Consider the following 12,718-nt stretch of genomic DNA (forward strand, 5'->3'; position numbering starts at 1 on the left):
CCAAAGACCTCTTCCTGGCGCCTCCCAGTTAATTCAGCGTGGCCCTCCAAGGAGTCAGGCCCAGCTCCAGGGGAGCTCATTTCCTGGAGGAGAGCCAGGTTGTAGCATCGCCTCCTGGGAAATTTTTTTCTTGAACAGTCTTATTAAGGTATCATTGACAGAGCACCTGGCTGGCTCAGTTGGAAGAGTGTGCAGCTTTTGATCTTGGAGTCGTGAGTTTGAGACCTGTGTTGGGTGTAGAGATTACTTAAAAAAAAATTTTTTTTTAAAGATCTTATTTATTTGAGAGGGAGAACACGAGTGATCGAGCGGTGGGGAGGGGTTGAGACAAACAGATTCCATGCTGAACACAGAGCCCCACACGGGGCTCGATCCCACGACCCTGAGATCACGACCTGAGCCGAAACCAAGAGTCGTTGATCTTGGAGTCGTGTTTTTTGATCTTTGAGACCTGTGTTGGGTGTAGAGATTACTTAAAAAAAAAATTTTTTTTAAAGATCTTATTTATTTGAGAGGGAGAACACGAGTGATCGAGCGGTGGGGAGGGGTTGAGACAAACAGATTCCATGCTGAACACAGAGCCCCACACGGGGCTCGATCCCACGACCCTGAGATCACGACCTGAGCCGAAACCAAGAGTCGGATGCCCAACCAACTGAGCCACCCAGGCGCCCCCAAAAAGTAAAATCTTAAAAAAATTCTTTAAGTTATAATTGACAATAAATGACATTTATTTTTAAAAAAATATATTTTGAAGATTTTATTTATTTATTCGACAGAGATAGAGACAGCCAGCGAGAGAGGGAACACAAGGAGGGGGAGTGGGAGAGGAAGAAGCAGGCTCATAGCAGAGGAGCCTGATGTGGGGCTCGATCCCGCAACGCCGGGGTCACGCCCTGAGCCGAAGGCAGACGCTTAACCGCTGTGCCACCCAGGTGCCCCTATTTTTAAAAAATTTTAAGTAAGCTGTACACCCAGTGTGGGGCTTGAACTCATGACCTTGAGAGCAAGAGTCTCGTGCTCTACCGACTGCGTCAACCAGATGCCCCATCAACAACGTATTTATAATGTATAACTTGATACATTTTTATAACTTGATTTATGAACTCATCATCCAAATCAAGATAATGAAGATATCCATTACCTTCAGAAGTTTGCTCTGCTCTCATCACTACATGTTCTTTTGCATTTTCTGGAATTTTATATAAATAGAATAATTTAGTATGTCCTTTTTTGGGCGCTAGCTTCTTACGGCGTAATTATTTTGAGATTCATCTATGCAGCTGCCTTCGTGAACAATTTCTTCTTCTTGATGACTATTTCCCATTGTATGGCAATACCACATTTTGTTTTTGCGCGCCTGTTTGATGGAAATGTGGGTTGTTTTCCAATTTGGGAGCTTTCACAAATAAAGCTACTATGAATATGTGTGTACAAGTCTTTGTGTGGCCATATGCTTTCATTTCTCTTGAAAGAATACCTAGGAGTGGAATGGCTGGGTTATATGGTAGGTGTATGTTTACCTCGCTATGAAGCTACCAGACTTTTTCTGGAATGGTTGTACCACACCCCAACAGCAGTGAGAGAGTTTCTGTTCTTCCACATACTTGCCAATACCTTGTATGGTAAACCTTAAATTCTCATCGCCTGGTGGGTATGTCTAAATTGTGGTTTTAAATACCATTTCCGTAATGCCTAATGATGTCGACCGTGTCTTCACGTAGCTTCTTGTGACCCTCTTTGGTAAATTAGGGTCTTTTTCCATTCTTTCTTTTTTTTTTTTAACTGGATCGCTTGTCTTATTGTGTGTAAGGAGTTCTGTTAATGCTAGATAAAAGTGCTTTGGTGGATATGTTTTGCAAATATTTTCTCCCATTCTGTGGCTTTGCCTTTCAAAGTGAAAGTTTTTAATTTTGATAAAGCCCGGCTTATCAATTTTCTCTCCTGTAGTTCCTGCTTTTTGTATCATATTTAAGAACTCTTTGCCAAACCTAAGGTCACTAAGATTTTCTCCTCTGTTTTCTTCTAGAAGTTTTATGGTTTTAGCTTTACATTTAGGTCTGTTACATTTTGAGTTAATTTTTAAAAAATATTTTATTTATTTGAGAGAGAAAGCATGAGTGGTTGGGGGGGGCGGGGCAGAGGCAGAGGGAGAAGCAGACTCCCCGCTAAGCAGGGAGCCTGACATGGGGCTCGATTCCAGGACCCTGAGATCATGACCTGAGCCAAAGGTGGACACTTAACCGACTGAGCCACCCCAGCGCTCCTTGAGTTAATTTTTTAAGATCAATTTATTTAGAGATTAATACATTAAGATTAATTTATTTGTTTTAGAGAAAGAGCACAAGTGGGAGGGGCAGAGGGAGAGGGAGAGAGAATCTCAAGCAGACTGAACTCAGAGCCTGACACAGGGTTCTGTCTCATGACCCCGACAAGACCTGAGCTGAAACCAAGAGTCGGACCCTTAACCAACTATGCCACCTAAGTGCCCCTTTTTTGAGTTAATTTTTGTTTATAGTGCGAGGGGAGAGTTGATTTTTTTTTCATATAGATGTCAATTCGACCTAGCACCAATTACAGAAAAGATTAGGCTTTCTCCCTAGTTCAGTCCTGTCGTTCATCCTGTGACTGTCCGAGTGTTTCTGGACTGTCTGTTCCTTTCCATTGGTCTCTTTATCCTTGCACCGCATCGTATTTTCTTAATTACTGCAGCTTACTGGAAGTCTTAATATCTGGTAGAGTATATCTTCCGGCAATATTCTTTAAAGATTGCTTTGGTTTTCTAGGTCCTTTGCAATTCCATATAATTGAATTTCCATCCTAATTTTAGAATTTGAATGTCAGTTTCCACAAATAAACCCTCATGCTCACTGTTCAAAGCTCTCCCTTCCTATCACGAGGACACTTGAGAGCTCAGATCAGCCCTCAGAAGGTTGTCTGATGGACGTGGAAACAGAGCCCAGGAATATTTTAATCAAGCCAGTGATTCATTCTCTCTGTCATTCTCTCCAAATTGTGTCTGTGTTATTAAGGCTTATTTTCATTAACAGTCTCAATATTTCAGGCAAGTCATGGGTGGCCATGGTCTACAGTAACTTTCTTTTTTTTTCTTTTTCTTTAGATTTTATTTATTTGTTTGACAGAGAGAGCACAAGCAGGAGAACAGCAGAGGGAGAGGGAGTGGGGGAAGCAGACTCCCCACTGAGCAGGGAGCCCACTGGGGGCTCGATCCTGGGACCCTGACGTCATGACCTGAGCCAAAGGCAGACGCTTAACCAACTGAGCCACCCAGGTGCCCCTACAGTAACTTTCAATTTCCCTTATTTCCTTACAAAAAAAGGAAAGCTATAAAACCCAAGGAAGTCTTTATTTGATGATTTGAATGGGAAAAGTTCAGAGAGATGAGGAACACTTAACATCTTAACTCCTTTCGCAAGCCGACCTGGATTCTGAGGAATTAAGAAACTGTGTCAGTGTCACCGCTGAAAAGAGCAGACCTGGTGCCCTATAGGAAAGAAGCGCCAGGTACCAAGAGGTCTGAGTTTTAGCATAAAGTTCATTCTAAGGGCACAGAGGGAAGGAGAAGAGGACCTAAAAACAAATGTTCACTTCCTCACACCACAGGCAAATGCGTAGCAACTGTGAATGTCAGTGGATCCCTTCTCTTGGCGACCAAGAGGAATACTCCCAAAACCAAGGAAGCAAACTCTCGTTTTGCCCCATGGCTATTTCACTTGGTTTCTGAGATACTGTTCTTGACATTTGCCCTTTCCCGAAACAATGAGACGTTCTCTGTGCTAACAGAGCGGGGGAAAAAAAAAAAGAATTCTGCATCTGTATAAAATATGAGAGAAGTCATTTAGATAGTACGGGGTGGGGGCGGACTGGGGTGGCTCAGTCGGGTAACTGTTGGATCTTGGTTTCAGCTCACACCCTGATCTCAGGGTCGTGGGGTTGAGCCCCATATCGGGCTCCGTACTGGGTGGGGAGTCTGCTTGAGATTCTCCGGGGGGAAAAAAAAAAGAATTCTGCATCTGTATAAAATATGAGAGAAGTCATTTAGATAGTACGGGGTGGGGGCGGACTGGGGTGGCTCAGTCGGGTAACTGTTGGATCTTGGTTTCAGCTCACACCCTGATCTCAGGGTCGTGGGGTTGAGCCCCATATCGGGCTCCGTACTGGGTGGGGAGTCTGCTTGAGATTCTCTCTCTCCCTTTGCCTCTGCCCCTCCCTGCTCACCCTCTCTCTCTTAAATAAATACATAAATTTTTTTAAAAGTCATTCAGTTAGTACAAAACACGGAACACAGTCATAAAGAATGCACATGCTTCACTCCGCCTTTTTACGAAGAGCAAGTTAAACAGGAAAGGATGTCCACCTGCTCTGTGGCTTATCTTCCTGGGCTTTTTTTTCTTTAGCCTCTCCTCCAGCCCTCCTCTTAGGCTTGGCGGTGACAGAAGTGGGGTGCAGGGCAGCGATCAGGTTAGCCCCAGTAGCAGTCTAGAGGTGGCTATTCCTTCTGCCCCTCTTCCCCATGCTGCTCCCAAGCCATTGCACCTTGAAATTAGTTCCATGCATATTCTTTGGAATCTGTAAATACTCTATGAAAAAAATGTTTAAATTTTCTGTTTTTTAAAAAAAAAGATCTGGGAAAAAATGTTCATGCGTATTCTCTCTGCCCTAGATAACCACCTTGTAACTGGGAAGCATCACTGAACCCAAGAATCTGCATCTGGGCTTGAGCGGTGGAGGCTAAGGAGAGGGGAAGGTGAGCAGGCAGGCATGGGAACGCCAAACTTCGCTGGGGAGTGGAAGATTTCAAAGTCTTTTTTTTTTTTTAATTTTTAAAGATTTATTTATTTATTTGAGAGAGAGCACAGGCAGGGGGAGCGGCAGAGGGAGAGGGAGAAGAAGGGGAGCCCCACGCAGAGCTTGATCCCAGGACCCTGAGATCATGACCCGAGTCGAAGGCAGACGCTTAACCGGCTGGGCCACCCAGGTGCCCGATTTCAAAGTCTTTCTGAAGAGTCAAAAGTAGACTAAGCATCATATCACAGCACAGAGCGTGTGCCAGGTGAGTTCCAAAACATCTGCCTTGGGGACACTGGGACCAGATCACAGGCCATGTAGCACTTACTTTCAGCAGAAAAAAAAATTTTTTTTTTGTTATCCTACTTAAATGTGAATTTGAATATTTTTGACTAATAGGTCATTTATACCTTTATTATGCTTTTATATTTGAAAGTTGGAAATAAATAAATGTATGGCAAGTTTAAGTTTCTACGCATTCGAACAAGATTGTGAGGTGGGTTAATATTTTGGAATTTTAGCCCTTGTATAGTTTATCCTAAATAGTTCCCTATTCCACAGGTACCTGTTATTACCTAAATGAAAGCGAGGCTTTCTGAGGAAAACAAAACAACTTTCTGGGCTTTAAATCGTGTTGGATTATGAAAGCCTGACTTTTTTTTTTAACTGTGAAGTTGGAAATTGTGCAAGGAGGGGCACCTGGGTGGCTCAGTCGGTTAAGCAACGGACTTGATTTCAGCTTAGGTCCTGATCTTAGGGTTGTGAGATCAAGCCCTGCGTTGGGTTCCGCACCGGGCGTGGAGCCTGCTTAAGATTCTCTCTCCCTCTCCCTCTGCCCTTCTGCCCCCACCCCGTTCATGCGTGCTCTCTCTCCCCCCAAAATAAAATAAAATTAAAAATAAAATAAAAATAGGTATTTACCCCAAAGATACAGACGTAGTGAAGAGAAGGGCCATATGCACCCCAATGTTCATAGCAGCAATGTCCACAATAGCTAAATTGTGGAAGGAGCCGAGATGCCCTTCAACAGATGACTGGATTAAGAAGTTGTGGTCCATATATACGATGGAATATTACTCAGCTATCAGAAAGAACAAGTTCTCAACATTTGCTACAACATGGACAGCACTGGAGGAGATAATGCTAAGTGAAATAAGTCAAGCAGAGAAAGACAACTATCATATGATTTCTCTCATCTATGGAACATAAGAACTAGGATGATCGGTAGGGGAAGAAAGGGATAAAGAAAGGGGGGGTAATCAGAAGGGGGAATGAAACATGAGAGACTATGGACTATGAGAAACAAACTGAGGACTTCAGAGGGGAGATAAAAAATCATTAAAATAAAATAAAATAAAATAAAAATAATAAAAATTGTACAGGGGACACCTGTATACCCTTTATCCAGATTCCCCTACAGTCAATATTTTACCCTATTTCTTTTATCATTTCTGAGCCATTTACATATATCATGGCCCTTTGCCCCTAAACACTTCAGTGTGTATTATCTTACGTGTCCAGAGTGCAGTTATCGACCTTATGAGTTTATTTCGATACAAATTACTTTAATCAACCATCCGTATTTCAGTATCGTCTGCTTACTTATAATGCCTGTTAATAGCGTTTTCAGTACAGGAGCCCATCTAGAGGTAGGTATTGCATTTAAGCATTGCAAAGGACCCTTCTGTACTGTAGGCAGACACCCTAAAACCATGTAAATGTCCTGTTCCTCATCAAAATTTCCCCCCAGATTTAGTCTCCGTTGGCAATTCTTGCCTGAGCCAATCTTTGCCATTAAGTTTGCAAAACGATGCTTTTCTAGCACTAGCACTAACTTCATATTTGTGAGTGGGTTCTCAGCATTCTACTAGAAGCAAGAGGTCTCCCTATTATGAGATAATAGAAAATCTATATACTCTCTATCTCCCCCTCCCCCAATTCCTAACACAGGGCTTCTAAAACCCTTCTAATTTCCTGAGTGGTAACAGTACTGGGTGCATCTTTTGCTGTCATATTTGCTCTTTGACCCTTATTTTGATACAGACTTTCCAAATCCCTTGGAATTTCCCCGGTAATAGTAGTGTCTTTAGTTCTAATGAGGTGACTCTTGATGAACTCCTGCATGGAGGCGGGTCACCAGAAAGACCAAGCCATGATTAGAAGCTTGGAACGTTGAGCCCCATCCCCCATTCTCCAGAGACGGAAGAGGGGCTAGAAATGGAGTTAATGGGGGGCGCCTGGGTGGCTCAGTCTTTAAGTGTCTGCCTTCGGCTCAGGGCGTGATCCTGGAATCCTGGGATGGAGTCCCATATCAGGCTCCTCCGCTGGGAGCCTGTTTCTTCCTCTCCCACTCCCCCTGCCTGTGTTCCCTCTCTCGCTGGCTGTCTCTCTCTGTCAAATAAGTAAATAAAATCTTTAAAAAAATTAAAAAAAAAAAAGAAATGGAGTTAATGACCGATCTTGCCTTCGTGATGAAGACTTCCTGAAAACCCCCAAAGTATGGGGTTCAGAGAGCTTCCACGTTGGTGAACACATCTGTATGCAGGAAGGATGTCATACCCCAACCACAGGGACCCTCCTAGACCTCGCCCCATGTAGCCTTTTATCTGGTTGCTCATCTGTATCCTTGATCATATCCTTTCATAAGCTGGTAAACTTAAGCATTTCCTCGAGTTCTGCGAGCTGTTCTAGCAAATAATCAAATCCAAGAGGAGGTCGCGAGAGTCTCTGATCTGGAACTAAGTTGGACAGACATTGTGGGTAACCTGGGAACCCACTACTTGTGATTGGCATCTGAAGTGTATTCAGTCTCATGGACTGAGCCTTTCACTGGTGGGATCTGACACTAGCTATCTCCAGGTAGATGATGTCGGGGTTAAATTGTACAGCACCCAGCTGCTGTCACAGCATTGCTTGGTGTGGGGAAAACTCCCACACCTTTGGTGTCAGAAGGGCTGTGCGTATGGTACTGGTGCGAGTAAAGGGGAGACACAGGAGTGTAGTGGTTTTTTAAAAGTTTATCTATTTTTAGGTAATCTCTACACCCAACGTGGGACTCGAACTGACGACCCTGAGATTAAGAGTCGCATGCTGTCCCAGCTGAGCCAGCCAGGTGTCCCTAGGTTTTTTTCTTTACATTTTATTAATTTCTATCTTTTTCTTTTAAAAACTGTGTTGACATTTTCATTTTTCACAGGCTTACAATTATTTTGAGTTTCAAATGGCTGTGCTCTCCCCCTGGAGATTCTTTTTTTTTTTTTTTTAAGATTTTATTTATTTATTCGACAGAGATAGAGACAGCCAGCGAGAGAGGGAACACAAGCAGAGGGAGTGGGAGAGGAAGAAGCAGGCTCATAGCGGAGGAGCCTGATGTGGGGCTCGATACCATAACGCCGGGATCATGCCCTGAGCCGAAGGCAGATGCTTAACCGCTGTGCCACCCAGGCGCCCCCCCCCCCGGAGATTCTGATATAATGTTCTTGGGGTACAGCTTGGGCACTGGGATTTGCAAAAGCTTTCCAAGTGATTCTAATGTGCAGACTAGGCAAATAAATATCCCTTGCAAGGTGAAACATAGAGACCAATGCAAGAAAACAGAAAAAAAAAAAAAAGCAATGTCTAGGGAAGATATACAGAGGAAAAAATCTTCAACTGGAAGTATACAAGGATAGCAGTCTGACGAAGTGAGAAGATCAACAATTTATCTCCAGAAAACGGTGATAAAATTGGAGAAAAAGGAAATTGACCAAAAGTAAAGGAGGAACTGAGAAGCGTCTATCCATGAAAAACCACTGAACTCGGGGTGAGGACAGTCTGTGGCATTCTTGCCCAGAGCTGCTCACATTCCCCCAGCCTGGTCAGCAGGGCAGCCGACCACGACTGGGCAGGCTGTACCACCCAACAGCTCCACAGACAGAGGGGGCTCACTGTATTTGGAACAAACCACAGCGAGTTGCTCTTACACACCCACTAGAATGGCTACAACAAAAAAGACAGACAAGAGCAGGTGTTGGTGATGCTGTGAAGAATCGAAACGCTCCGACCTGGGACTGTGAAATAGAACAACTACTTTGGAAAACGACCGGGCAATTTCTTCTAAAACTAAACATAAATTTACCACATAAGCCAGTGGTTCTACTCCTACGTTGTACCCAAGAGAAATAGAAATGTTTGTATAAAAACTCATATACTGATGTTCATAGCCCTGAATCGGAAACAATCTGAAGGTCCATTGGCTGTTCAGTGGATAGACAAATTGTGGCATATCCATGCAATGGAATATTATTCAGCAATGAACGGGAATGAATTCCTGATACATGTTGCTTCCTGAATGAACTGCAGGAACATTAGGCTATATGAAAGAAGTCAGATTCCAAAGACTACATATTTTATGAGTTCACTTATTATTTTTATTCCTTTTATTTTTTGAATTTAAGCTCAATTAGCCAACATAGAGCACATCATTAGTTTCAGATGTAGTGTTCAATAATTTATCAGTTGCCTATAACACCCAGCGCTCATCGCATCACGTGTGCTCCTGAATGCCCATCACTCAGTTACCCCATCCCCCCCCAATATGTTTCCATTATGTGATTTCTCTAGAAAAGGGAGATCATTAGAGGGAGAAAGCCATTCGGTGGTTGCCTGGGGTTGGCTGGGAATTGACTGCAAAGAGGTGCTAAGGCCGTTGGTGGCTGACATATCCTAAATTTGGATTGTGGTAATGGCTGTAGAATTTTATACATTTACTAAAAATCATTGAATCATTTACTGACAATGGGCAAACTTTATGGTATGTTCATTATACGTCAATCAAGTTAAAAAAAAAAACCTACGTGAGGGTAGAATACAGAGATTTTTTTTGATGTGCAAGATTTCAACAACACCTCACTCCACAGTCTGGGGAAGCAACAGGAAGACGAAACTACCAATTGTGGTAGTAAACCAAGAAAAATGGAAGATGGCAGGTTTTTTTTTTTTAAGATTTTATTTATGTATTTATTTGAGAGAGAAAGCACAAGAAGGGGGAGGGTCAGAGGGAGAAGCAGACGGCCCGCTAAGGGGGGAGCCCGATGCAGGACTCAATCCTGGGACTCCGGGATCATGCCCTGAGCTGAAGGCAGATGCTTAACCGACTGAGCCACCCAGGTGCCCCAAGATGTCAGGTTATTAAGAGAACATTAGGGGCGCCTGGGTGGCCCAGTCATTAAGCGTCTGCCTTCGGCTCAGGGCGTGATCCCGGCATTCTGGGATCAGGCCCCACATCAGGCTCCTCTGCTATGAGCCTGCTTCTTCCTCTCCCACTCCCCTGCTGTGTTCCCTCTCTCGCTGGCTGTCTCTGTCAAATAAATAAATAAAATCTTTAAAAAAAATAAGAGAACGTTAAAAGATATGACTGTACAAAGAGTCTGTAGCAGTTTTATACCATACAGCCCAAAATTGGAAACAACCCAGATAACTCTTCCTTGGTGAATGAATAGATAAACTGGCATGCTCATACAACGGATACTACTCAGCAAGTAAAAGGAACAAATTCACGATAAATGTTACTGGATAAATGAGGATCTTGGAACAATTTGTTGACTGAAAGAAGCCAGCCACCAAACATTATATACTATATGGTTCTATTTATATGAAGCTCTAGAAAAGAAAAATCCCTAGTAACAGAAATCAAGTCAGCTTTTGCCTGAGGCTGGTGGTAGGGATGGGCTGGGAATCTCCAGGAGGGAACGGTAGTATAATAAAAATGGGTCTTTGTTCTGGGTTCCTGGTGCACAGCTCCTGAAATGCTTGGAATTTCCGGAGCGATAGGAGTGTCTTCTTTCTTTTTTTAAAAGATTTTACTTATTTATTTTGAGAGAGGGAGAGAGAGAGTGCAGGGGGAGGGGCAGAGGCAGAGGGAGAGCGAGAATCTCAAGCACACGCCACACTGAACGTGGAGCCTGACTCAGGGCTTGATCTTAGGACCCTGAGATCAGGACCTGAGCTGAAATCAAGAATCAGACGCTTAACCATCTGTGGACCCAAGCGCCCTAGGAGGGTCTGTTGTTATTCATAAGAAGCCCCTTTCAGCCACCCCTGAGTTTATGCTAATATGGTGATTATGGGTGGGCCTCTAGATAGCCACAGGTTGGAGGCTGGTTACTGCCTGAGAAAGAACTGAATAGGAATATAGGGTGCCCCTTCTGGCTGAGTGCCCCCTTTCTCTTTCAAGCAAGGGAAGGTGGGGATCAGCAAGGGTGAGGGAGGCCTTGCAGATAGGATAGAGGGGCAGATTAAGTTATAAGAAGCAATTGGATAGGAAGGGCAGATGGGTCAACAATTTTGTTTACGGTGAGTTTTAAACATTTTATTTTTTAAAACTAAATACAAAAGCGGGCATCTATGTGATTTTAAGTAAGCTCTGCACCAAACATGGGGCTTGAACTCAAAAGCCCGAGATCAAGAGTCGTATGCTCTACCAACTGAGCCATCGGGCGCCCCCATTTAGGTGATTCTTTATTGAAAAAATAACATACACATGTTATTAAAAAGCCTCCTTTCCACTTTTCACTTGCGGAACCACATACTGCACAGCAGGTACCTGAAGCTTAAGTCAGAAAATGAACAAATCCACAGGTGTGGTTATGGCACAATCAACAAGGAGCCAAGTGCCCAGACAGATAACACTTGGATTTCTCCATCTCTTGGTAAATACGGCATTATCCTCGTGGAGATCTGATTCATGAGAGCTTCACAGTTGGAAAACACTTCAGAGAAGCAAACGACCTCCTGGGGCCCTTCAAAAGATCACCTCCATGCGTGGAAAGAAGAAAAGGACCACTCATTTTGTAGAGGGGGGAGACTTGGCAACAGGGAAGACCAGTTCANCAGGCTTATTAGAAGGATGAACTGCGGTCTCTACAGTGATTATTTTTGTAATCTGGTCAGTTAATCAACAGTGACTGCTTTTAAATTGGGGGAAAAATATTCCTTGGGGTTTGTCCTTTGCTTCCTTCTTTGCTTTTTGTTTGTGTGTGTTTTTTTTTTTTAAGATTTTCTTTTTTTTTTTAAGATTTTATTTATTTGACAGAGAGACAGCCAGCGAGAGAGGGAACACAAGCAGGGGGAGTGGGAGAGAAAGAAGCAGGCTTCCAGCGGAGAAGCCTGATGCGGGGCTTGATCCCAGGACTCCGGGATCACGCCCTGAGCCGAACCAAACGCTTAATGACTGAGCCACCCAGGTGCCCCAAATTTTATTTATTTCTTTGAGACAGAGAGAGCACAAGCAAGAGAAGTGGCAGAGGGAGAGGCAGAAGCAGGGAGCCCTACTTGGGGCCCCATCCCAGGGTCCTGGGATCATGACCTTAACTGACTGAGCCACCCAGGTATGCCTTGCTTTCTCCTTTGAAGAACATTATGCTTTAGCCAAAAAATCCCCAGCAGGACTCTTAGCAGGATCTCCAGTCCTGTTCTGTCTTGAGACCAGACGGGAGCCTCAGGATCAGCCAAGCTTGAATTCCCTCTTTTTGGGGGGTTATTCCGTTCACCTCTAGTCACCCAGGCTCACACTCCCGTGTTGGCTTGGATTCCTCTTNCCCTAGCCTCCTGAGTCCAATGGGCCATTCTTCAGTGTCAACATTTAATGCTTTTGTTTCTATACAAGCTGCCATTCCCTGACCCTGCTCTTAAATCAACTCCAAGGAGTGGCTTCCTAATTGGCCTCACAGTCTCTCTGTCTTTCAGACCTCCCTGGAATAATACTAAAATAATCTAAAATAAAAATCTAAAATCTAAACCATCTCCCTGCAGACTCCTTGGCTCGGCCTTCAAGGCCTGCCCCTAACCCAATCCTGGAGCTAACTTCCCATCACTTTCTTAGACACCTTTCTCCAGCCAAAACACTCTTTCTTAGACACCTTTCTCCAGC

The sequence above is a fragment of the Ursus maritimus genome, unplaced genomic scaffold (genome assembly GCF_017311325.1).
Source record: "Ursus maritimus isolate PB19 unplaced genomic scaffold, ASM1731132v1 scaffold_5, whole genome shotgun sequence".
In the NCBI taxonomy this organism is placed as follows: Eukaryota; Metazoa; Chordata; class Mammalia; order Carnivora; family Ursidae; genus Ursus; species Ursus maritimus.